Genomic DNA, 25814 nt, shown 5'->3' on the forward strand with positions numbered 1-25814 from the left:
TAATCCAATTCCAATAGATCAATTTTGGACAGAATCATCTACACCCAGAAAAGGAACACTGGGAAATGAGTGTAAACTGTCAAATGTGAGCATTTTTTTTCTTCCCAGATTGTTTTTACCTTCCAAATACAATTCTTCTTTTGCAACAACAACTAAAAATTTGGTTTTGCACATATATATTGTACCTAGGATATACTATAAGATATTTAATATGTATGGGAATGCCAGCCATCTAGGGGAGGGGGTGGAGGTAAGGAAGGGAAAAATTCAGAACAGAAGGGAGTACAAGGGATAATGGTGTAAAAAATATCTATGTATATGTACTGCCAAAAAATGTTATACTTATAAAATTAATAAAAAATAAATAAAAAAAAATAATAAATTAAAATAAATAAATAAATAAAATGTCTGTCTATAGTATCAAATATTTGGGAATCTGTCTTGCAAGGGAAAGTCAGAAACTATATGAACACAACTACAAAAAAACCCTTTGCACACCAATAAAGTCAGATCTAATCAATTAGAAACATATAAAGTGCTTATGGGCAAGCCGAGCAAATATAATAAAAATGGCAATACTACCTAAATTAATTTAGTATTTAATGGCATACCAATCAAATTTTTTCCCAAGAAATTGTTTTACAGAAATAAAAAATTAATAATAACAAAGATTATCTGGAAGAACTAAAGGTCAAGAATTTCAAGGGAATAACTGGAAAAAATGCCATTGAAGGTGACCCAGTTGTGCCAAACCTAAAATGGTATTATAAAGCACCCATCAGCAAAACTATTTGGTACTGGCTAAGAAATAATGTAGATCAATGGAATAGGTTAGGTTTACAGGACAAAATCGTCAATAACTATAGTAATTTAGCATTTGACAAACTCCCAAACCCCAGCTTCGAGATAAGAACTCAATATTTGACAAAACCTACTGGGAAAATATGAAACTAATACGGCAGAAACTAGCCATTGGCCCACACCGAACAGCATATACCATGATAAAATTGAAATGGGTTCATGATTTAGCCATAAAAGGTGATATTATAAGCAAATTAGAACAAAGTAGAGTTTATTTCTCAAATCTGAGGAGAAGGAAGGAATTTGTGGCCAAAGAATAATTGCAGCTTATTATTAACTACTAAATAGATAATTTAAATTTTATTAATTTAAAAAGTTTTTGTGCAAACAAAAGTAATGGGGAGAAAATCAGAAGGGAAGAAATAAATTGGGAAAACATTTTTACATTTAAGAGTTTGATACAGTCCTCATTTCTAAAATGAGAGAATTGACTCAAATTTGTAATCATTTTCTAATTGATAACTGTTCAAAAGATATGAAGAGACAATTTGCAGAGGAAGAAATAGACACTATTTATAGTCATATGAATAGGTGATCTAAATCACTATTGATCAGAGAAATGCAAATTAAGAGAATTATGAGATACCACTACTCACCTGTCAGATTGGCTAAAATTCCAGGAAAAGATAATGATGAATATTGGAGGGTATGGTAGAAAACTGGGCCATTAATACATTGTTGATGGAATTGTGAACTGATGCAACCATTCTGGAGAACAATTTTGATCTATGCCCAAATGGCTATCAATATATGTACACTTTGATCCAGCAGTGTTTCTATTGGGCATATATTCCAAAAAGATCTTAAAGGAGGGAAAGAGCATATGCAAAAATGTTTGTGACTTCTCTTTTTAGTGGCAAGAAATGGAATGCTGAATGGATGTCCATCAGCTGAATAAGTTATGGTATATGGATGTTAGGGAATATTATTATTCTATAAGAAACAATCAGCAGGATGATTGCAGAGAGGCCTGGAGAAACTTCATGGACTGCTGCTAAGTGAAATGAGCAGAACCAGGATTTCACTGTTCAGAGTAAGGGCAAGATTATATGATGATCAATTCTGATTGATGTGGCTCTTCTCAACAATTAGACAATTCAGGCTAGTTCCAATGGTCTTCTGGTGATGAGAGTCATCTACACCCAGAGAGAAGACTGTGGGAACTGAATGTGGATTACAACATAGCATTTTTACTTATTTCATTGTTGTTTGCTTGAACTTTTTTGACTTCCTCATTTGGTTTTCCTTTTTGATTTGATACTTCTTGTGCAGCAAGATAATTATATAAATACATATTAATATATTGGATTTAAATATATTTTATCATGTTTAACAAATATTGTATTACTTGCCATCTAGGGGAGGGAGTGGGGCATAGGAGGAAATTTCGAACACAAGGTTTTGCAAAGATCAATGATGAAAAATTATTCTTATATATGTTTTGAAATTCAAAAGCTTCAATAAAAAGAAAAGGAAAAACAAAACAAAGACTTCATGTACAACAACAACAACAACAACAACAAAAGAATAAAGAGGGGAAAGAATCATGGGAGAGATCTCTACAAGAATCCATGGGTAAATTTCATGGAGTTAGTCAATTTGAATGGGAAAAATGTATCTTTATTTTCACTAATCTCTAGCTAAAATTCTATATTTTCTTCCATTATTTAAAAGCATTATTCTGAGAAGATGTCTACAGGCTTTACCAGATTTCTAGAAAAGGTCTGGGGCACACCAAAAAGATGAAAAATACTTACATTAGAAGAACTTTCACTACTAAGCGTATAGCATGAAGGACTAATATTTTATTTTAAAATAAATGATTATTTTATTTCTAAAAACCTAGCATGATAGATATATTCACCATCAAAGACAAAACAAATAACAACAAATAGAACTTACAGAAGTTGTGGATTATATATAAAAAGTATATTTCTATTAAAGGTAGTGGCTCCCTACTCGCTAGATTTGTATCTTACAGACTGGATAGACACTGATGTGGGATGTGGTAGATACAATTTATATTTTGGGTAGTAATTTTACTAGATAACTTCTGAGTTTCTCTCACTCCCAAAGATTTTGTGATTCATCTTTGTATTCATCTGCAGGAGGTAGTATATAAAATAAATAAAGCAGGTATTTAATAAATGTTTGCTGAATGATTAAAAAAAAATCTTCATTGGGGGTATAACCATCTTTTTCACTTTTGATGCTGGTAATTAGGTTTTTTTCTTTACTTTTATGAATCAAATTAAGCAAAGTTTATCTATTTTTTTGTTTTGTCATAAACTTAACTCTTAGTTTTATGCATTAGTTTAATAGATTTCTTAGTTTCATTTTATTAATATCTCCTTTAATTTTCTCAATTTCTAATTTGATTTTTAATTGGGATTTTTTTAACCTTTTCATCATGTTGGATTTTTTAGTTGAATATCAAATTCATTGATCTCCTATTTCTGTATTTTATTCATGTAGCTATTTAGAGATTTAAAATTTCACCTAAGAAATTCTTTGGTTATATGCCATAGGTTCTAATTATTTGCATTTTCTTGGATGAAATTATTGTTTCTATGACTTGCTGTTCGACTCACTCATTCATTAGAATTTGATTATCTGATTTCCAATTGGTTTCTAATCTTTTCCCCTGGCCCTTTATTAAAAGTAGTTTTCATTGCATCATGATATCAAAAGGAAGCATTTATTATTTCTACCTTTCTGCCTTTGATTGGGAGGGTTTTATACTCTTAACACATGGTGAATATTTGTGATGGTGCCATGTACTGCTGAGAAAAATTTTACTTTTTTCTGTCCCTATTCAATTGTCTCCAGAGGTCTGTCATGTCTAAAATTTAAAAATTCTTAATTAACCTCTCTAACTTCTTTTCTTTTCTTTCTTTTCTTTTTTTGGTAAAATTGATTTAATTCTGAGAAGGTGAGGTTTATGTTCCTCACTAATATAGTTTTGCTGTCTATTTTTTCCTATAATTAATGCAATTTTTCCTCTAAGAACTTGGATGCTGTGCCACTTGCTGTATGTACATTTAGTATCAATATTACTTCATTGACTATGGTACTCCTTAACAAGCTGTAATTTCCTCATTTTCTCTTTCAATTAAATATATTTTTACTTTTGCTTTATCTGAGATCAAAATTGTCACCTCTCCTTTTTTTTACTTCAGCTGAAACGTAATACATTTTCCTTCCAGTCTTTTACCTTTACTCTGTATGCATCTCTATTTAAAATGTGTTTCTTGTAAACAACATATTGTAGGATTCAGTTCACTCTCTTATTCACTTTCACTTTATGGGAGAATTCATCCCATTCACATTCATAGTTATGATTACCACCTCTTTATTTCCCTCCATCCTATTTTCTCCACTATATATGCTTTTGCTTTTTCTTTCCATCTTATATCTTTTTAGTAGTCTTGTTTCTAGCCCATCTCACCCTCAGACTGCCCTCCCTATCCCCTTCCTCTTTATTCTTTCCCCTTTCTCCTAATATTTCTGTTTTCCCTTCTATCCAGTTTCTTTTTCTTCTTTCCCTCTTCTCCTACTACTTTCTTATATGTTAAGATAAATCTTTATAGGCAACTAAGTGAATTTTATTCCCTTTCTGTATCAACTGATGAGATTATGCTGCAGAAAATGCTCATCACCCTTCCTTCTTTTCTTCTATTATAATAAATCTATTGTTTCTCTTCATGTGTTCTGATTTGTCCCATTTTATCTCATCTTTCCTCTTCTCCCAATAGAATTCTTTCCCAATTCCTTAATGACTTTTTCTTTGATATCATCATATCAATGTCAATTCACACACATACCCTCCATTCATGTATGTCCCCTTTAACTAACTCAATTTTCAAGAGATACATGTATCATTTTCGCATCTAAGGATGTAAATAATTGAAGATTTAAATAATATATATGCTCACACTCCCATTTCCCTTTTTATGCTTCTGTTGATTCTTTAATTTGAAGATCAAATTTTACATTTAGATACAGCTTTTTTTATTATAGCTTTTTATTTACAAGATATATGCATAAGTAATTTTTCAGCATTGACAATTGCAAAACTTTTTGTTCCAACTTTTCCCCTCCTTCCCCCCACACTCTCCCCCAGATGGCAGGGAGAACAATACATGTTAAATACAATATATGTATACATTTCTATATAGTTATTTTGCTGGACAAGAAGAATCAGACTTTGAAATAGTGTACAATTAACCTGTGAAAGAAATCAAAAATGCAGGCGGACAAAAATAGAGGCATTGGGAATTCTATATAGTGGTTCACATTCATTTCTTTCAGTTCTGTCGCTGGATGTAGTTAGTTCAATTCATTACTCGTCTCAGGTCAAGCAAAAGCATAAAATACATCTAATTAAAAGAAATAAGGAAATTACAAGGTATTCAAAGCTTCTATAGATAATGAAGTAATATAATCCTAAACACATATGCACCAACTGGAGCATAGTCAAGAGATATAAGTGAACTTTGAAGACCTATATAAATAGTAGATAATAACACCATACAGTATGATGTCAAAATATGTTGTCTGAGACACATCCAATATAACAGTGTTTGAATGGATTGTGTTGCTTTGAGGTAGAAGAATTGGTAGCTTTACCCAACTGTGGATTATATCAGTGAAGTAAATATTTCTTAACAATGACTTAACAATGAATAAATATATATATATTAAATACACGAAGTTGTTAGTATATAGACACACAAATACACACCCTTCTTTTATAAATGAGTACCAGTGAATTTAAGCAACATGTATATTGTCACAAAGCTGATCAGTAAGAGGGACAAGGTCTGAAGCTTTCTCTGGATATCAAATATAGGGCTTTTTCCACCATAAATCTCTATGAGTCAGACTCAATAAGAAATCTTTGCCTTTGTGACCAAAACCATTATTCAGGATGGAGAAACATATTTGGAAAGTACGATTTCATTTTTAAGAGTCAATGTTATTGGTATGAAAAAATATTGATTTAAAAGCAAGATGAAAAACCATAAACATAAATTATTGGATTAAAATTAGACATTTAAACAGCTATGCTTCCTTCTCTTTTTATCTTCTTAAAAGAGTCTCCTACAACCTTTTCTTTTTCATTTGAACTGTATTAACTTGTTCCATGGTATGTTACTTTACTTAACTTTTAAATGGTTGCTGCATGACCTAATTTTTCTCAAAGTTTGTTTCCCACTCTCACTGGACTATTTTCTTAAAGTAACATTTTACTAAAATGATACATGAAAGCTGATTTAAGGTTTCCAATATATTTTGCAAATATAATGACTTTTTAGCTACATAGCAACTATGGAAAGTAGGTGTTATTATTATCTTCCTACTAGAGATATGGACAAAGAACTAGATATGTTAAGTTTCTTGCTTTGGCTCCCACAGCTTGTAAGTGTTTAAGGATAAAGTTGAACTCAGGTCTTCCTGATTCTGGATTTAGCATTCTATCCACTGTGCCACCTAGCTCTCTTTGATGATGGAAGTAATATAAGAAATTAGTTTAGTACTTAAGCATGTATATAGTAAAAAGAATGGCAATTATATGGTATACAAAGTTAAGGATTCAACACTTAAGTTATTGTTTGCAAGAAAACTTGTTAGCAATTTAAAGCATCTTCCTAGTATAAATTGAGAGAAAAGTCAATTTCTTTCCCTTTTTCTAATCTCATAGTTAGATTGAATTACCTAATACTGTTGGTAAGCCAGTGGCATATTTTTCCTCCTCCTAGCCTAGCTACACATTTCATACCCATCTTTTAGAGTTGATGCTGAACAAAAATTAATGGGCTCCTTATTCAATATTTCAGTGCTTCAGGTAACAAATGCATGACAGCTATTTAGCCAATCCCTGAGTAGCCAACCAGGGAGTGTGGCATTAATGATTTTGGAGAAAGTTAACTAAGTACATCTATCACTTTGTCATGTATGGTAAAAGAAAGCATCCATCAGAGGATAAGAGGGGAACAGGCTTTGCTTCTTTTTGCAGGTAGAGCTGAAATCTTTTACAAAAATCAATAAAAGTGGAATGGTAAGCTGCATTTATGTTGATTAAATATAACAGATGGAAAAAAGGAAAGACAGAGGCTGGCAAAGAGTCACCTAGAAGATATCAAAGGTCACTTGGCTGAGGTTAACCAACCTTCTGAGAGGATTTACAAAAAGCATTATCCTAGAATCAGCAAGATATCGTGAAAAAGTGTCAAACATGACTACTAAAAGCTGAATGTGGTCCACAATACAATACAATCCAAATTCAATTAAAATTCAACTGTGGAATATTTAATAAAATAAATAAAAACACCACAAAACAGATATTACATTTTAAAACTATATTAATTAATATGGGACCCTCAAGTATCCTTAGGTACAGTTTAGTGGCTCCTATTTCAATCTGAGTTTGCCACTAAAGATACAATTGACAGAGAACTGGGTTTTAAGTCAGAAAGATTTAAGATTTGAATCTCACCACGAATCTCTGGGCCTCAGTTTTCTCCAAGTTCCCTCCAAATTGTTAATCTGTGAACCTATGTCTCAAATGTTGGGAATCTTAAATTACTTTTAGGTAGGATAAGATAAATGGACAATTTCTTCTTTCAAAGTGAAATTAAATTTTATATGGACTCATAATTCAGTTCAAATCTTATTCTTACTTCTTTAAAAGTTTAATTTTATTTATTTAAATATGCATATTCTGAGGCCATTCATTCTTAGAAATTTATGTCCTAATATCTAGTCTCTCTGTGTTTACTAAGTTGTGTCCTTTTCCTTCATCTCTATCCTTCCACTGTTGAAACTCTTCATGTTGTGTACATTTTGCCATCTGGAACAGTCTTAGTGAGAGCAGATGGAGAAGGGTGGGGGCTAATCAGATGAGGAGAAAAACTGATGAGGAAAATGAAGAGGGCCAAGGCTTCGTAAACAGATCCCTCAAATTGCCTGGGGATTTCTATGGGACTTAAAAATGGAAATAATTTTCAATTGTAAGCAGAAGTGAATGAAGTGCCAAAAAGAATAAAAGTTCTATATCACTTTTCTTTTTCAAAGGATGAAATGGCACATCAGTTGAAGTGTTCTAGTTAAAGGTGAATGACTTTTTATCTAGGGGGTTGTAATGGGATTTTTCTGTAGGCTAGGGGAGATGATCTCTTGGATTCCTTCCAATCTGGACATTCTATGAATAAACAGCTGGAGTTTACCTTATAAGTTTTACAATACCATTCAATATTCAAGGTGAACAGTAACAAGAAATTTAAATGGCTCATGCATTGTTTTATATTATAATAATTAGAAACTAGATTGTGAAGTTAAAAATTACATAGCTTCCATATTTTCCTTCTTTAAAATTATCTATCGGTGAAATTATTTTATGTTTTCTTTAAACATGATTGGTAAAGAATCTTGAACCTACAGACAGCTGAAAGTTATCCTGTTTACAAATAGCCTAAGGGTTGCTATAGCAAATTTCTTCCATTCTAGATCCAGGGGAAATTAAATAATTTATAAACATTAATTTTATGTTTGTTCTTACAAATGTGCCTTTCTTTTATTCAACTATTGTTGACTGTAATAGAAAGGGCATTTAAATTTCCTGTATCCTAATGGAGACTTTCAGCAGCCTCAGCCAAAGGCATTTTAAACATCATTTGCCTATCTCCATTCGGTTCTTCTATTGTCTTTACTACAAGTAAACTAGCTTCTACTTTTTTTTTTTTAATTTCTTTTTTCTATTTTCTCTGCTATTTTATTTCATATATATATGTATGTATATATATATATATATATATATATAATACATATATGTGTGTGTGTGTATGTGTGTGTGTATAATATATATTGATCCATTATTAAAATGTTATGTATCATCTAACTTTATTTAGATATTCCATGAACTAACATTATGAATATTACCTTTCAACATAATAAGAATTGATATAAAATTGATGATTAATCAGAAATCACTGCTTTACAGTAATAACACATAAATCTTATATACTGTTTTATCCATTTTTTAATTTCAGTTACATGCACCTAATCAAGGCAAGGTCTTTATTTTCTTTTCTAAAATCCATAGCCACTGTTTATCTTTTATGTTGATATTTGATTAACATGGAAAAATTCTTTAAGATATTAATTATTTAGACTTTATGTTTATATTAAAAATAGCTTGCAATTATGTATTCCTTGCTTTTTAAATCTAATTCCTTTTTACCTATTCAACAAACATATATACATCTATTGTATATATCAAAAGATAACTGATCTTTTTATTTTGCTTCACAGTTTATAAAGCACTTTCCATATATTATTTCACTTAATTATCACAACAACCCTGTGAGGTAAATAATATAGCCAATTTTACCACTATTTGATAGATGTTGAAGTTGAGACTTAATAGTTAAGTGAATTGCCTAAGGTCACACAGCTTATAAGTTCCAGAGACCAAATTTAAACTTATTATTATAAGTTCATTAAGAGAAAATTGAGGAATTTTTATGTCTCTCCTATCTTTTTAGTCATGAGGGACCTTGAGTATGGCATATTACATATATTGTATAGCAAAAGAAATATGATGACTGATATTTGCACTATTTTTGTCCATTTAAAAACAAATCTTTATAAATATTAATGATTTACTGTATGGAAGTAGTAGGGACATATTTGAAAATATAGGTGATTTAAAAGCAAAATATATGAATATAACAAGATAAAATCAATATAAAATGGGAAATATGCCTTTTTTATTAATAAATTTCACATTGGTCTTAACTGCCTTCCCAAACTTTAAATTCCTAGATGGAAGACATCATGACTTAAACTTACTAGGTGCTCAATAAAGAAATAAATAAATTGGATAAATGTTCACACATCACAACATCCAAGTGTTGACATAAATGGGAATTGAGATCAGGGAAATTAATGACTTTTAATCCCTTATTTGTACTTGATAAGTAATAAATGATAATTGAATGAAGAAATTACTGTTGGATAAGGTCAAAAAAAATGATTGTCTTTTGATTTCTTGTGAGGTAGTTAAACAAGACTGCAATAAAGGAAGTTTTTATTATTGTTAAAAGTTACTATTGTCTATTTCTTTTAGAAGGAAGAACACATTCTCTTTTCTCACTTATGTTCTATAATACATCTCTATCCAGTCCCTATAAGTGATCTTGAAATGATGGATTCCATTAAAGAAGGAAACTAGTTTTAATAGGCATATATATACACATACATGTACCTTAGGTAAGGAAGGATTTATAAGTTTTGACAATGAGATAAGAAAAGCAAACCAAATCTAGATAAAAAGAAAATATATTTTATACCAAAATGAAGTTAATTTACCCTGATAATATTTAAAATACCATGTTATCTTGTGTCATTTAAATGCAAAATTTTTAAATTAATTAATAATTTTGAAAAAAATAATAGGGACTTATATTTGTTAAGGTCAATAAATAAGACAATCCCCTACTCACATTATTTCTAAAACAATAAATTAATTTTAAATATTTGTCTTCTTCAAGGCATAAAAAAATTCAGGAGGTTAGGATAAGCAGTGTTCTTAAAAAAAATTCCATTGTAGACAAAAGGAAACTAAAACAGATAGTTGTATTCTTGGAATAGCATGGCATATAAAAAACAAAAAGCAAAAATCTCCAAGTGTATGCAAGTCACTCCCAGAATCAGTAACATCATTTTCTCTTCTGGATTACCATTTCACATGGACCCAGTTTCAAACTTGGCAGTTATGTGACAAAGTTAAAAATAAAATAAAATAACAACTTTGAATTATCATTTCCCCTTTCTTCCTCATTTAAAAATGGCAAATCTTCTAGTTGTTATATAAGCTGCAAAAGTTTGAAAACCTAATAAATAAATCTGCAAGGTTTCCAAGATGTCTGATAATCCCAAAGGAAAAATATACTGATCCAATCACTCTGGTACTGCATCATGAGGCACTGAATAGAAAAGTCAATAAAAAGCATTGGAGCACTGAGAGGCAAGCTGGAGTCAATAGCTGATTTTGATGAGAGCTGTCTAGTAGAAAATCATTGAGATTTACTTAAATTTACTATTTAATTCTTGGAGTTTAGAAGGCGGGGGAATTCTGGTGAAATGATCAGAATTATTTATTTGATTTCTTCACTCTTTCCTTGACCTTAATCTTAAATGATAGCTTATATTTTCAAAATATATGCAGAGAGTCTTCAACATTCTCCCTTGCAAAACTGCAGTTTTCAATTTTTTTCTCTTATTCTTTTTCCATACCTGATTTTTTTAATTAAAGCTTATTTTCAAAATGTATTTTCAAAATTTTCAACATTCCTTTGCAAAACTTTGCGTGCCAAAATGTTTTCCCTCCCTATCCCATACACCCCCACCTAGAGGGCAAGTAATGAAATATAAGTTAAACATGTGCAATTCTTCTAAATATATTTCCACAACTGTCATGCCACATAAGAAAAATCAGATCAAAAAGTTAAAAAAAATGAGAAAGAAAGGGAAAAGAAAGCAAACAACAACAAAAGAAGTGAACTACTATCTTGTGGTTCACACTTAGTCCCCTCAATCCTCTCTCTGGATAAAGATGGCTCTCTCCATTACAAGACTATTGAAACTGACTTGAATCAGTAGTTGAAGAGAGCCCCTTCCATCAGAATTGATCATCTTATAATCTTCTTGTTGCCAGGTACAATGGTCTCCTGGTTCTGATCATTTCATTCAGGTTCACTTCCTTTAGACCTCTCTGAAATCATCCCACTGAATGTTTCTTATAGAATAATAAGATTTTATATCATTAATATACCATAACTTCTTCAGCCATTCTTAAACTGTTGGACATCCACTCAGTTTCCATTTTTTTGGCAGTACAAAAGGGCTGCTAAGATATTTTTGCACACATAGGTCCTTTTTGCTTTTTGTTTGGTCTTCGGGATACAGACCCAGGTTATGCACAGTTTAATAGCATAAACTTTGGGCATAGTTCCAAATTGATATCCAGAATGCTTAAATCAGTGTCCACTGTCAATGTATGTGTGTAGGATTTCCAACATCCTCTGCAACATTCATTATGATCTTCCTTATTATTTTAGACAATCTGAGAAGTATGTAATGGTGCCTCAAAATAGACTTAAATTGCATCTCTCTAATTAATAGTGATTTAGAGCATTTTGCATGTAACTAAAATTGCTTTAAATACTTCATGGGAAAATTGTCTAGTCATATCCTTTTACCATTTGTCAATTGGAGAATAGCCTGACTTCTTGTAAATATGGGTCAATTTTTTATATATTTTAGAAATGAAGCATTTATCAAAAACCCTGCATGTAAACATTTTCCCCAGTTTATTACTTACCTTCTAATCATGTCTGCATTGGTTAATATTGAAGCTGTTAAAACCTGTGCATTCCTTTCTTTGTTTCCTTGATATTTGATTTTTTTTTTCTTTCTGGCGAATTTCAATATTTTCTTCTTGATCTGATTATTTTGCAATTTGCCTTGAAAACAAACAAACAACAACAACAATAACAACAAAAACTTGGAGTTTTCATTTTGGGATCTCTTACATGTGATGATTAATAGATTCTTTCAATGTCTTATACTCTTATTCCTGGATATCAGAGCAGTTTTCCTTGAAAATTTGTGAAAGATGCAGTTTAGGAGGCAGAGCCAATACAGCAGAGTGAATCCAGGAACTCACTCAACTTCTTCCCCAAACCATTCCAAATTCCTTTAAATAATGACTCTATGCAAATTTTAGAGCTTCAAAGTACCCCAGAATATGAAATAGAACATTTTCTACCTAAAGGCAACTTAAACTGTCAGTAGAAAAAGTTTGCGACACCAGGGTGAGAGTCTAGCATGCACTCCTGGTGTATGCATTGCCAGGGCAACCCCAGACCTCTGAATCAGCAATAGTACTAGTGGCTTCTGGTCCATCAAAAAAAAAAAAAATAATTGGAAGGTCATTAGAAAAGGTCAGTGGAATCAGGGGGCGCTAAAAACATCTAAAGCAAGTTGCCCCAGCACAGATTGGCTTCTATCATGGCCCCAGATCCTTCTCCACCCAGCCCTAGCCTGGTACTCAGTATTAGCAAGGTGGGAACTCTGAATCAGAAGCAGTACTGGAGGCTTATGAACCTCTAAGCCAGGGCCATTAGAAAGGACTTGGAAGGTCAGCAGAGAGGGTCTATAGCAATGGGGTGGATGTTTGGTGTGCACAGCCCTGGCTGAAATCCCAGCTGTGTAAATCTTACAGCTATAGTGGGGTGGGGACATCCTAACAGCTTCAGAGCACAAAAGAGTGCTTGAGGTACAATTCCTTGATGTATCTCTGAAAACAGCTGTGCAAAACTCCTGAAGCTTGGGGCAGTGCATCCTCCATCCTGGAAACAGAGTGCTACTTTATTTATTTATTTTAGTTGAATTAAATTAATTTTAGTAGATATTTCTTTATGAATCATATTGGGAGAGTATAGAAGGCCAGAACTCTGAAAAGGAGTACTTGAATCTAGGTCAGCAGGGTACTTATTATCAAGCACATGTTTAGTGTAATGTAATGATGTAATGGTGCAAGCTCAGTGTGCTGTAGTGATGTAATCATATTGAAGTACTTAAGGGCTGGAAGGACTTGGAATGAGCCTCTCAGCCACAGATACAAGAAAAGACACCAGACTCCAGATTCCAGACTCTGGATTCCATCTTTGACTATCTTCCTTAGTGGCTCTCATGGCTCCTACATTCCTCCACTAAGATCAAGACTGGTCCAGATGCTCCAGAGAGCTAGTTCAGACAATATATTTTGGCTCGCAATATGGGGTCCAGAAAGAAGCACACTACATTTTGAAGCTTTGGACTTAGGGACCTACACTCAGCATCTCAACTGACTCGATCTTAAGTTAAGTGGAGAAGTCCTTGTTAACTGGAAATAGAGAGATTACAAAAATAGATAATCAGGAAACATTGGTAAAGGCTAAATTAGTCACTTTAATTTTTCAGCTAAAATGAGGCAAATATTAAGAAAAGAACATTCCCCACTCCAAAGGAAGTGTGTAGCAAGCATAGTTAGGTTAATAAAGAAGCAAGGTTTATTGATAATCTGGAAACAGATTATTGGACTCTTAGAAATATTAGAGTATACATCCCTATGGTTCTCTCAAGGAAGAAAATTTAGAGCCAGATAAGTGGAAACTAGGGGGAGAGCAACTATTTGAATATTACAAAGATAATGATGCTGGATTCAATTCCTGAGGAAATATTCTATATAGACAACATAATATAATTGTCTTTATGGAATCCCACAAGTTTTAAAATGAGGAGAAAGGAGAAAAAGCAGGAGGGGTATGGTACTGACAAAGGAGCTGAAAAATATGAAGAATTTGACATGAAAGTGCACAAGAACAGTGCTGATGGAATTAGAGTGTGGTGCTTCTCAGGAGGAGCCCTTAGGGTATTCCCCATCTCATGATCATAGAGACACTAAGGAATGACAAATTGAATATAGCACCAGAAAAAATTCAAAGGTACACTCCTTTTCAATATTTAGGATATAAGGCATATCCTAAGGTGCTTCCATTACAAAATCTTTCTTTAAGAAGAGAAGTTGAATACTTTAAATGACTTTCAGAAATTGATAGGAGATATTCAATGTATGTGTCCAGGGTTAAGCTTAACTACTTATCAATTACAACCATTATATGACATTGTAAGGAGAGACACTGATTTAAACTTACCATGCCAACTTATAAAAGAAACTCAAAAGGTTTTGAAAGAAATTGAACTGGCTTTATCCAATGTGGTTGAAAGAGTCACTGAAAAACCCTTGGAAATATCAGTTTGTGCTGGAAAAGAGGCACCCACAGCAGTCCTTCATCAAGGACACAGTGTGATAGAGTGGATGAACCTCACAGCACAAGCAGAACAAAGCCTTACTCCTTACGTGGTGCTTGTGGCTAGAATATTATTTAAGGCCTGATAAGATATATACCTTTTACAACAATGCACAAATTAATGAATGCTGTGAAACTATCCCAGAGTGGCAGATTTTATTGGTCACAGCTCCAAATTTTACACAAGGATTTCCATTAAAGATAACCCAGCTATTACATAATTGGCAATAGACTTTTGAAGAAAAGTTTTCTAAAGTTACTCTTAAAGAAATAACTATCTTTACAGATGCATCCAAACATAAGATTTGTGCTATATACACTCATGCCTTAACTGTAAACAGAGTAGTCAGAACTCTTTTTCAGTCCACTCAGCAGAATGAATTGTATGCAATCATTCTTGCTCTTACTTATTCTCCAGGAGATGTAAATATAATATTCAGTAGATGTGGTACAAAGAATTGCCACAGCCCAAATTTGTAGCTTCCAATATATATTAGCTCTTTAAGGAACTTCAAGAGCAAGTGAGAAAGATCTAGGTAAGATTTATATCTTGCATTTTCACTCTCATAGTGGTCTTCCAGATCCTATTTTTAAGGAAAATCAAAGGCAAATTGCTTTCTAGTCACATTAGCCAATACTCCTTTATTTCCAGCAACCCAAAAAAATATTCTAAATATCATCAGGCTGCTCAAGCTTTACGTTTTCAGTTTGGGATAACAAAAGGGAAAGCTAGGAGCTTGCCTTCATTTCCACATTCCTCCTTTCCTCCAGGGAAGAAACTTTGTGGTTGAGACCCAGTGAAATTTGGCATATGGATGTGACCCATTATAAATCGTTTGGTTATCTGTCTTTTATCCATTTTGCAGTAGATGGCTTTTCAGGATTTACTTTTGGAATACCAGCAGCAAAGCAGACAGCCTAAATGATCACTGAATTCCTTATAAAAGCTTTGCAATTATGGGCGTGCCACAAGCAATAAAAACAGATAATGGACCTACATATACTTCTTTTTTTTTCTATTTATTTTTTAAATTTATTATAGCTTTTTATTTACAAGTTATATGCATGGGTAATTTTATAGCATTGACAATTACCAAATATTTTGTTCCAATTTTTCGCTTCCTTCTCCCCACCCCCTTCCCCAGATGACAAGTTGAGCAATACACATTAAATATATTAAAATATAAATTAAATACAATATTAGTATATATGTCCAAACAGTTATTTTGCTGCTCAAAAAGAACGGGACTTTGAAATAGTGTATCAGCCTGTGAAGGAAATAAAAAATGAAGGCAAACAATGGTAGAGGGATTAGGAATTCTATGTAGTGGTTCATAGTCATCTCCCAGAGTTCTTTCGCCGGGTGTAGCTGGTTCAATTCATTCCTGCTCTATTGGTACTGATTTGGCCCATCTCATTGTTGAAGAGAGCCATTTCCATCAGAATTGATCATCATATTGTATTGTTGTTGAAGTATACAATATCCTGCTCATTTCACTCAGCATCAGTTCATGTAAGTCTTTCCAGGCCTTTCTGAAATCATGCTGTTAGTCATTTCTTACAAAACAATAATATTCCATAATATTCATATACCACAATTTATTCAGCCATTCTCTAACTGATACAGGTATCCATTCAGTTTCCAGTTTCTGGACACTACAAAGAGGGCTGCCACAAACATTCTTGCACATACAGGTCTCTTTCCCTTCTTTCAAATCTCTTTGGGATATAAGTCCAGTAGTAATGCTGCTGGATCAAAAGGTATGTGCAGTTTGATAACTTTTTGAGCATAGTTCCAATTGCTCTCCAGAATGGCTTGGATGTATTCACAATTCCACCAACTATCAGTGTCCCTGTTATCCCACATCCTCTCCAACATTGTGACCTGCATATGCTTCTAAACATTTTGCTCACTTTTGTGCATAATATCAGATTTTATACACCACTGGCATACCCTTCAATCCTCAAGGACAGGCAATAGTGGAGAGGAAAAACAGAGACATCAAGACATTACTCTAAAAACAAAAGAAAGGGGGAGCCACAGGTAACTCTCGAGAACTTCTAAACTTAGCTCTTTACACTATTACATTTTGATTTTTGATAAATATGCACTGGCTCTGGCAGACAGGTTTTATGACCACTGGAAGAGCAGTTCCACTATCTTTAGATAATCTCCAGGTGATGTGGAGAGGTGGTGAATGGAAGGGACCAGATAGGTTAACTGCTTGATGGAGAGGGTTTGCTTGAATCTCTACAGATAAAGAAGGAATCAGATGAGTTGCCTTGTCCTTTAGAGAGAGATGGAGAGATGGAGCAGACCCTTTAAATGAAGGAGAAGATCCAAGAAACATCAGATAGTTCCATTGCTGACTGTGCCCACCACTGAGAGAGCATTGCAGTAATGGCAATTGACTCATGAAAATCAAAAATTGTTAATGAGACTGATGCAAAACTTTTCCACTTGCAGGAATCATTGGATTCCCTGACACATGAAGTTAATGGAAAATAGATTGGTTTTGGACTATCATTTGGCTGCTGAAAGAGGTGTATATATGATTGGTATATATATGGGCATCTATAATTCTTCATGTTGATTCATGTTGTTTGTTACATAATTAATAGCCTGTTATATTACTATGTGCTTGTGTAATACCTCTCATGCTGATAGATTTATGTATACTGTTTCAAGTAAAACCCTCTGCTCAGAGGAAACCTGCTAATAATATCTGGCTTGACTCCCCATTTCCCTTTGGGGGGGAGAAGTCAGGGAGGTCATGATCACCTCCTTTTTGGTATTTTCACCTCCCTTCCTAAGAAATCAGGAAGACATGACCACTTGTGTTCTATAACGAAAGAATCAGGAGATGTAGAGAGTTGTAATTCTGAAAAGGTGTACTTGAATCTAGGTCAGCAGGACACTCATTGTTAAGCATGTATTTAGTGTAATATATTGATGTAATGGCTACAGTTGGTGCAAGCTCAGTGTACTATAGTGATGTAATTGTACTGTAGTACTTAAGGGCTGGAAGGATTCAGAATGAGTCTCTCAGCCACAAATACAAGAGAAGATGCCAGACTTTATATTCCATGTTTGACCATCCTCCTGGTGGCTCTCCTGACTACTTCACTTCTCCACTAAGACCAAGGCTGGTCCTGAGATCCTCCAGAGAGCTAGCCCAGCCTTTATAGGAGAGAATAATGAGAATAAAAGAAAAAAACAGAAGAGAGGAAAAATACATCAAGATAGCATGTGTTGATTTCCATTCAATCTCCATAGTTCTTTCTCTGAATGCAGATGATATTTTCTATCCAAAGTTTATTGGGATTGCTTCAAATCATTGAAGAAATAGGGGAAAAATCAAGTTTTTCAAAGCTGATTATCTCAAATTATTGCTGTTACTTTGTACAATGTATTCTTTATTCTGTTTGTTTTTCTCAGCATCAGTTAACACAAATCTTCCCAAGCCTTTCTAAAATCAGCTTGTTCATCTTTTTTATAGAAAAATAATATTCTATTATTTTCATATCCCATAATTTATTTAGCCATTCTTCAATTGACAGACATCAATCCTTGCCACTACACAAAGAGCTGCTACAATTTTTTTTACACATGTAGGTTTTTTCCTCATTAATACTGTTTTAGAAATCCAAACCAGTAATGGCACTGCTTGAGCAAAACAAGCATAAGCAAGGATGCATAATGCACAGTAACAGAAAGAATGTGCAGTGATGAACTATGAAACAGAAAGTGAATGGAGAGAGAGAGAGAGAAGCAATGAGAGGGGAGGAAGAGAAGAGATTGAAAGTGAGGGAAGGGGAGAGGAGGAGAGAAGGAGAGACTGGGGAACACAAGGAAGAAGAGGGATGGAGAGGAAGAGGAAAAGGAAAGAAGGAAGTAAGGGAAAAAGGAAAGTTAAAGGAAAAGAAAAATGAAGAGAATGTGAAGAGGAGGAAGATAGGGGAGGGAAGGAAGGAGAGGAAGCTTAAAGTCAAGGACAGAATTCTTCTCAATGGTCAGTGACCCAAGAAATCCCAATAAACTTTAGGTTGAAAACAATATCCACATCTAGAAAAAGAACTGGGAGATTGAATGTAATAAAACCATATTATATACACTTTTTTTTTTTCTATCGTTCATGGTTTTTCCCTTTTGTTCTATTTTTTCTCTCCCAACATGATTAAAGAAATTGTATTAAACAAAATAAAGTAAAAGAGTGAAAAAATGAGATGGGATACTGGGAACAATATATTAAACATTGGGGATCCATTCATTGTAAAGTTGTGGTCTGGCTAGAGTTGTGGCTGGCTTTATGAAAGTACTGATGTCTTAATTTTAGTTGCCACCAGGAGTTTTCCATTTTACACATCAATGTTCAAAGAAAACAGGTGATTTTTATGGCATACAGGTATAGCAACAAAAACCAGCTAAATGTTAAAAAGATATTATTCATTCTCTTTGACACAATAAATATCCTAGGCTTTTTCCTGACAAGGAAAGGGAATAAACTCGAAGTCAATATCACCAAAGGCTTTAACAAAACAATTGATTTACACTAATAATTCAAGATTCCTTCATTATTTGGGAAATTATCAATTTAGTAGTCCATATTAAAAATAAAAAAATCACAATTTCATGATCATATCAAAAGATATATAAAATATATTTGATAAAATGCAAAAGTTTTTTATGTTAAAAAAACATAAAAGAATGAAAACAAATGGGCCTTTCCTTCGTATATGTAATATTCATTAAAAACAAGAATAAGCACTATATTTACTACATTTAATATGGATAAGTTAGAATCCTTGACCTTTGATCAAGGTCAAATGTACATTATTAACCTTATTTATCATAAAGGTAAAAATTCTTTCTATGGCAATAAGATTTAATAATGCAATTTGGAACACAAATATGAGTCCATTCTTGGAGACTTTGCTAACAGAAGACTAAAGGCTCACACTTTTTATATAGATTCTTTTCCAGCTGAATACAAAACAGTTATGAGTAGCCTTAGGGAATTTTTCTAAAGGTATAATTCCAGCAAGAGAGCTTTGCTTATCTGAATTACCTCAAGGTGTCCTCAAGGTCTTTCCTTGTTGCATATTCTATTGCTGCTGTATCTAAGTAAGGTTCTTTTAGTTAACTATTGGATGATTTCTAAAAGTCTTATTTGTTTCATTTCTGAATATTGAATTACATAAGTTTCAAATGAGAAGACAATTTACATTTAGCAAATTTTTTAATGAGAAGTATATTATACTAATAATAGGATCATTCAAAAAAAAGTAGGCCATCAATTATGTTAGATTCTTAACAGATATAATTTTAGGGGATATTTCCAAATCAATTCTAAGTATTCCATTTCTTTGATGATTGAATAAAATATGATTAGAGTAGACTAAAACCGATATTTTTTTTTTCTTTATTACAGATGACTAACCATAGCTAGATAGCTTAGAAATGATTATCTTTGGCAACAAGTTTTCAAGTTACCTGTAATTTTTATATCAAATTTTGTAACAAAGAGAAATAATCTCTTTCTCACTACAATGTTTTATTAATTAAAAGGCAAGGAAATATATAATTATATATATATATAAATATAATATATTCTTGGAGTTCTGTAATGTTGGAGAATTTAGTCCTATTAATTTAGGGTGAGTTTCTCTCTCTCTCTCCCCTGACTCTCTCTGTCTCTGTCCCGACTGTCTCTGTCTCTCTTTCTGTCGATCTGTCTCTCTTTCTGTCGATCTCTCTCTCTCTCTCTCTCTCTCTCTCTCTCTCTCTCTCTCTCTCTCTCTCTCACACACACACACACACACACACACACACACACACACATACCAACACCCTCCCCACAAAAAGCAAGAACACCCACACAAGTACATACAAACACTTGCCTAACTAATGAAACTCATGAATGAAAATCTGCTAGAATTTAGAAATAATTTCCTGTTTTTTCTTCTACTTCTTCTTTTTTTTAATGGATTCAAATAATTATGTGTTTAGCTGTTTGTAAAGACAAGGACTATATATACTTCTTATGCTTCATTGAGTTGAATTTCAAGAGCCATTTTTTATCTTGTGGAGAAACTTCCAAAGACAAGACAAACTTTTATTGTTCACCCATTCAGTTGTGTCTGACTCTTGATAATCACATTAACCATACCATTCTAGTCCATTCTATCTTCCACCATCTCTAAAAGTCCATCTTAGGGTGTGTATCTTGTTTCCATAATAATATGCCTTTCATCCTTTCTTTTTCATTTTCCTTTTGCCTTCAGACTTTAGCAGTATGATAGTCTTTTACAATGAGTCCTATCTTCTCATTAAGTTGCCAAATTATTAAAATTCAGATTAAATATTTAATCTTCTAATGAATAGGCTGAATTAACTTATTTTAGTATTTTCTTGTGTAAGGCAATTGAGGTTAAATGATTTGGCCAAAGTGACACAACTATGAGGTATCAACTTTCTGAGACCAAGTCGTTTCGACTCCAGAGTCAGTGCTTTATTCACTGTGTCACCTAGATGTCCCAATTTGTTTAAGGATTGAATGATTTTATCTCCTTTTTTATCCAAAGGATTCTCTAAAGTATTCTCTAAAATCACATTTCAAAGTCCTCTCTTCTGTAGTGTTCAGCTTTCTTTAGTGCATGTGTGTGTGTGTGTGTGTGTGTGTTTTGTTTCTTTTATTTATTTAATGTTTTCCCCCAGTTTTATTAAAAAAACAACTTATTTTGTTGTTTTAAATATTTTCATTTTCAAGACACATTGCTTTATAAATCATATGGGGAGAAAAAATAGAGCAAAAAGGGAAAAAATGGGGAAAACAAAAAACAGAAATAAGAAGTAAACATAGGATGTGTTGATTTACATTCAATCTCCATAGTTATTTTTCTGGATGCAGAACTTTCTGTCCAAATTTTTATCAGAATTACTTTGTATTAATGAATAGTGTTTTGTAATTGTGTTCATGCAGTTCTTGCATTTGTTGTGGCAGGTGAAACCCCAAATATTTTATTTTGTCTATAGTGATTTTAAATGGAATTTCTCTATCTCTTGATAATGGGCTTTATAAGTAATATATTGAAATGCTGATGCTTTGTGTGGATTTATTGTATGTACTGCAAGTTTGCTAAAGCTATGAATTGTTTTGAATATGTTTTTGGATGATTTTATAGCATTCTCTAAGTATATCATCATATTATCTACAAAAGATGATAGTTTTATTTCCTAATTTTAATTTCTTTAATTTTTTTCTTTTTTTAATTGCTAAAGCAAACCTTTCTACTACAATGTTGAATAATATTGGTGATAATGTATATCCTTATTTCACTCCTGATTTTACTGAGAATGCATTGAACTTCTCTTCATTACATTGCTATTGGTTTAGATAGATACTGCTTATTATTTTATGGAAAGCTCCCTTTATATCTCTGCTCTCTATTGTTTTTTAATAGGAATAGATGCCATATTTTGTCAGAAGCTTTTTCTGTATCTATTGAAATCATCATGATTTCTATTGGTTTTGATATTCATATGGTCAATGACGATAATAGATTTGCTGATATTGAACCAGCCCTGCATTCCTGTTATAAATCCCATAAATCCCACTTGGTCATAGTGTATTCAGTTGATAATGTGCTATACTCTCTGTTAATATTTTATTTAATTTTTTTTGCATCAAGATTATATAATGATCAATTCTGATGGATGTGGCTTTTTTCAGTAATGAGATGATTCAGGCTAGTTCCAATAGTCTTGTGATGAAGAGAGCCATATGCATCCAGAAAGAGGAACTACCATGTGGGAACTAAATGTGGATCACAACAAAATATTTTCTCCCTTTTGTTGTTGTTTGCTTGTATTTTGATTTCTTTTTCATGTTTTTTTATCCTTTTTAATCTGATTTTTGTTTTGCAGCATGATAATTGTGGAAATAGGTATAAAAGATTTGCACATTTTGGATTACTTGCTGTCTAGGGGAAGTGGTGGAGGGAAAATTGGAATACAAAGTTTGCAATGATGAATGCTTAAAATTATTCAGTAATAAATAGTTTTAATAAATAAATTAAATAAGTAAAGTTTTAATAACAAATAAATTTTTGCATCAATATTCATGTGTTCAACTTTTTTATAGAGATGGTGAAGGGGTTCTGCTCATTCTCAAAATCATCAGTTCCAAAATAGAACTCATGCTTTGCCTCCAAAGTTTTGTGATGGCCCGGTTCAATTTCAGAGTATACTTTTCAGATTGGGTTGATGACACTCTCATTCTCCCTGGTACTTTAGCTGAGTTTCCTGAAAAAAAGCTATCCTTTGCTTCCTATTAGCTATTATCTGTTGTTAGGCATTTATCAGTGACATATCAGTTTTTATGATGTCATTTAGAGTCTATGTGGCCAAGATACTAGAGGGTTGGCACTTTCTTTTTCTAGTTCATGTCACAGATGATGAAACTGAGGTAAACAGGCTTAAATTATTTGTCCACGTCACATAAATACTAAGTTCAGTATCTACTTTTAAATTCAGAAAGTTGAGTTTTCCTGAGTTTTAGTCTGCCTAGCATACTATTCATTTTGCCACATGCCTGCTCACATGACAACATAGAAAACATGAAAAGCAATCATTTTTATCTTGACCTATTTTAATGATATGTATTCATATTTAGATAGAAACCAATTTGTTTTTTTGTCTTGTCCACACCTGTGATTTTTATCCATGTAGAGAGGCAGTTCCTTTGGAAAAAAACAAAAACAAAAACAAAAACAAACAAACAACAAAAAAAAAAACTTCTTTTAGCAGCACATCATTTAAATTCTTTTTTTGGCTGAAACAATTGGGGTTAAATGACTTGCCCCGGGTCACACATATGGGAAGTCTTTAAGTGTCTGCCACCAAATTTGAACTCAGGTCCTCATTACTTCAGGGCTGATGCTCTTTTCATTGCAGTACCTAGCTTCACCTTAAATTTATTTTTAACATATTTCCTTATGAATCACATTGGGAGAGAAAAATCACAATAAAAGGTTACACAATGAGAAAAAAGAAAAGAGAAGGAAAAAGGGGGAAAAGTGAACATAGATTGTGTTTATTTACATTCAGTCTTCATAGTACATCTGGATACAAACAATATTTTAACAAAGTTTAATGGGATTGCCTTGGATCACTGAAACTTTGAGAAGAACCAAGTCTTTTATAGTTGATCATCCTACAATATTGCTATTACTGTGTACAATGTATTCCTAGTTCTGCTTATTTTTGCTCAGTATCAGTTCATGTATATCTTTCCAGGTCTTTCTAAAATCAGCTTGCTCATCATTGTTAATAGAACAATAAGATTACATTACTTTCATGTACCATAACTTTTTCAGCCATTCTCCCAATTGATGGGTATCTATTCAGTTTACAAATCTTGTCACCTCAAAAAGAGCTGCTACAAATATTTCTAAACATGTGGACCTTTTCCCTCCTTTATGATTTCCTTGGAATGCAGACCCAATAATGACACTGCTGGACCAAAGCGTATGCATAGTTTGATAGTACTTTGGGGATAGTAACAAATTGCTCTTCAGAATGGTTGAATTATTGCACAGCTTTGTCAACAATGTATTATCCCATTCAATATGCTTCATTATCTTTTTCTGTCATCTTAGTCAATCTGCAAGATATCAGTCAGGTGGTACTTCAGAGTTGTTCTAATTTGCAATTTTCTAATCAATTGTGATTTAGATCATATTTTCATATGACTATAGATGGCTTTAATTTCTTCATCAAAAAACTGTCTGTTCATATGCTTTGACCATTTATAAACTGGGAAATAACTTGCATTCTTATAAATTTGACACAATTATATATTTTAGAAGGGAGATATTTATCAGAAATACTGGCAGTAATTTCCCCCACCTCCAGTTTTGTACTTTTCTTCTAATATTGGCTGAGGTCTATTTTGACCTTATTTTGGTATGGGTGTTTCTGACCTGTTATGTTCCAATTTCCTAGAAATTTCCCAGAAGCTGGAGGTTTGGGTTTTATCAAATACTAGGTTACTATAGTCATTGATTATTGTGTCATGTGTTTTTAACCTACTTACTGATATATCATTCTATTTCTTAGTTAGTACAATAGTTTTCAATGACTGCTATTTCATAATAGATTTAGAAAAACCTGGAAACTCCTCCATGACAGAGTGAAATATACATTATAAAAAGGAAAGCAATATTCTGGGATGACTAGCTGTAATGACTTTGTGATTCTAGGTATTATAATCATTCACAACTACCTTTAAGGACTTATGATGAAAAATCCCATTCATTCCCAGAAAAGGAACTGATTGTTTCTGAATATAGATTTAAGTATTCTCTATTTCTCTTTCTCTATCTCTTTAGTTTTAGTTAATTTTTCTTAAGCATTTTTTATTTCATTAGATGTGGAGATCTATGTTTTCTTTCACAGTTTGACTTCTATGGAATAGTTTTGCATAACTTCACATAGGGTTTCTTAACTGTGTGTGAGGATAAAGGAGAGAAACTAGTACTCAAAGGTTTAAAAATAAATTTAAAAAACAAGTTTTGAATGAAACTGGGGGAAATATTAAAGAAATAAATTAAAATATATATCACAGAGTTATAGGGCTGGTGCTGCTGGAACAACACATTTTATATTTTCCCCATTAATTCCCTTGATACACTTGACATTTTGTTCCTCCAGATGAATTTTGTTATTATTTTTTTCTATTTCTACAAAATTTTTGACAGTTTGATTGGCATGGCATTGAACAAGTAGAACAATTTAGGTAGAGTTGTCATTTTTATTATATTATCTTGGCCTACCTATGAGCAACTGATAATTTTCCATTAGAACTGAAAGTTGTTTTGTAATTTTAGTCATATAATTCCTGGGCTTATCTTGGCAAATAGACATCCAAATATTTTATTTTGTCTGCACTTATTTTAAATGAGATTTCTCTTTTTAGCTTTTGCTGTTGGGCTTTGTTAGTAACATATAGAAATGATGATTTGTGTGGGATC

The sequence above is a fragment of the Sminthopsis crassicaudata genome, chromosome 2 (assembly GCF_048593235.1).
Source record: "Sminthopsis crassicaudata isolate SCR6 chromosome 2, ASM4859323v1, whole genome shotgun sequence".
NCBI classification, from domain to species: Eukaryota; Metazoa; Chordata; class Mammalia; order Dasyuromorphia; family Dasyuridae; genus Sminthopsis; species Sminthopsis crassicaudata.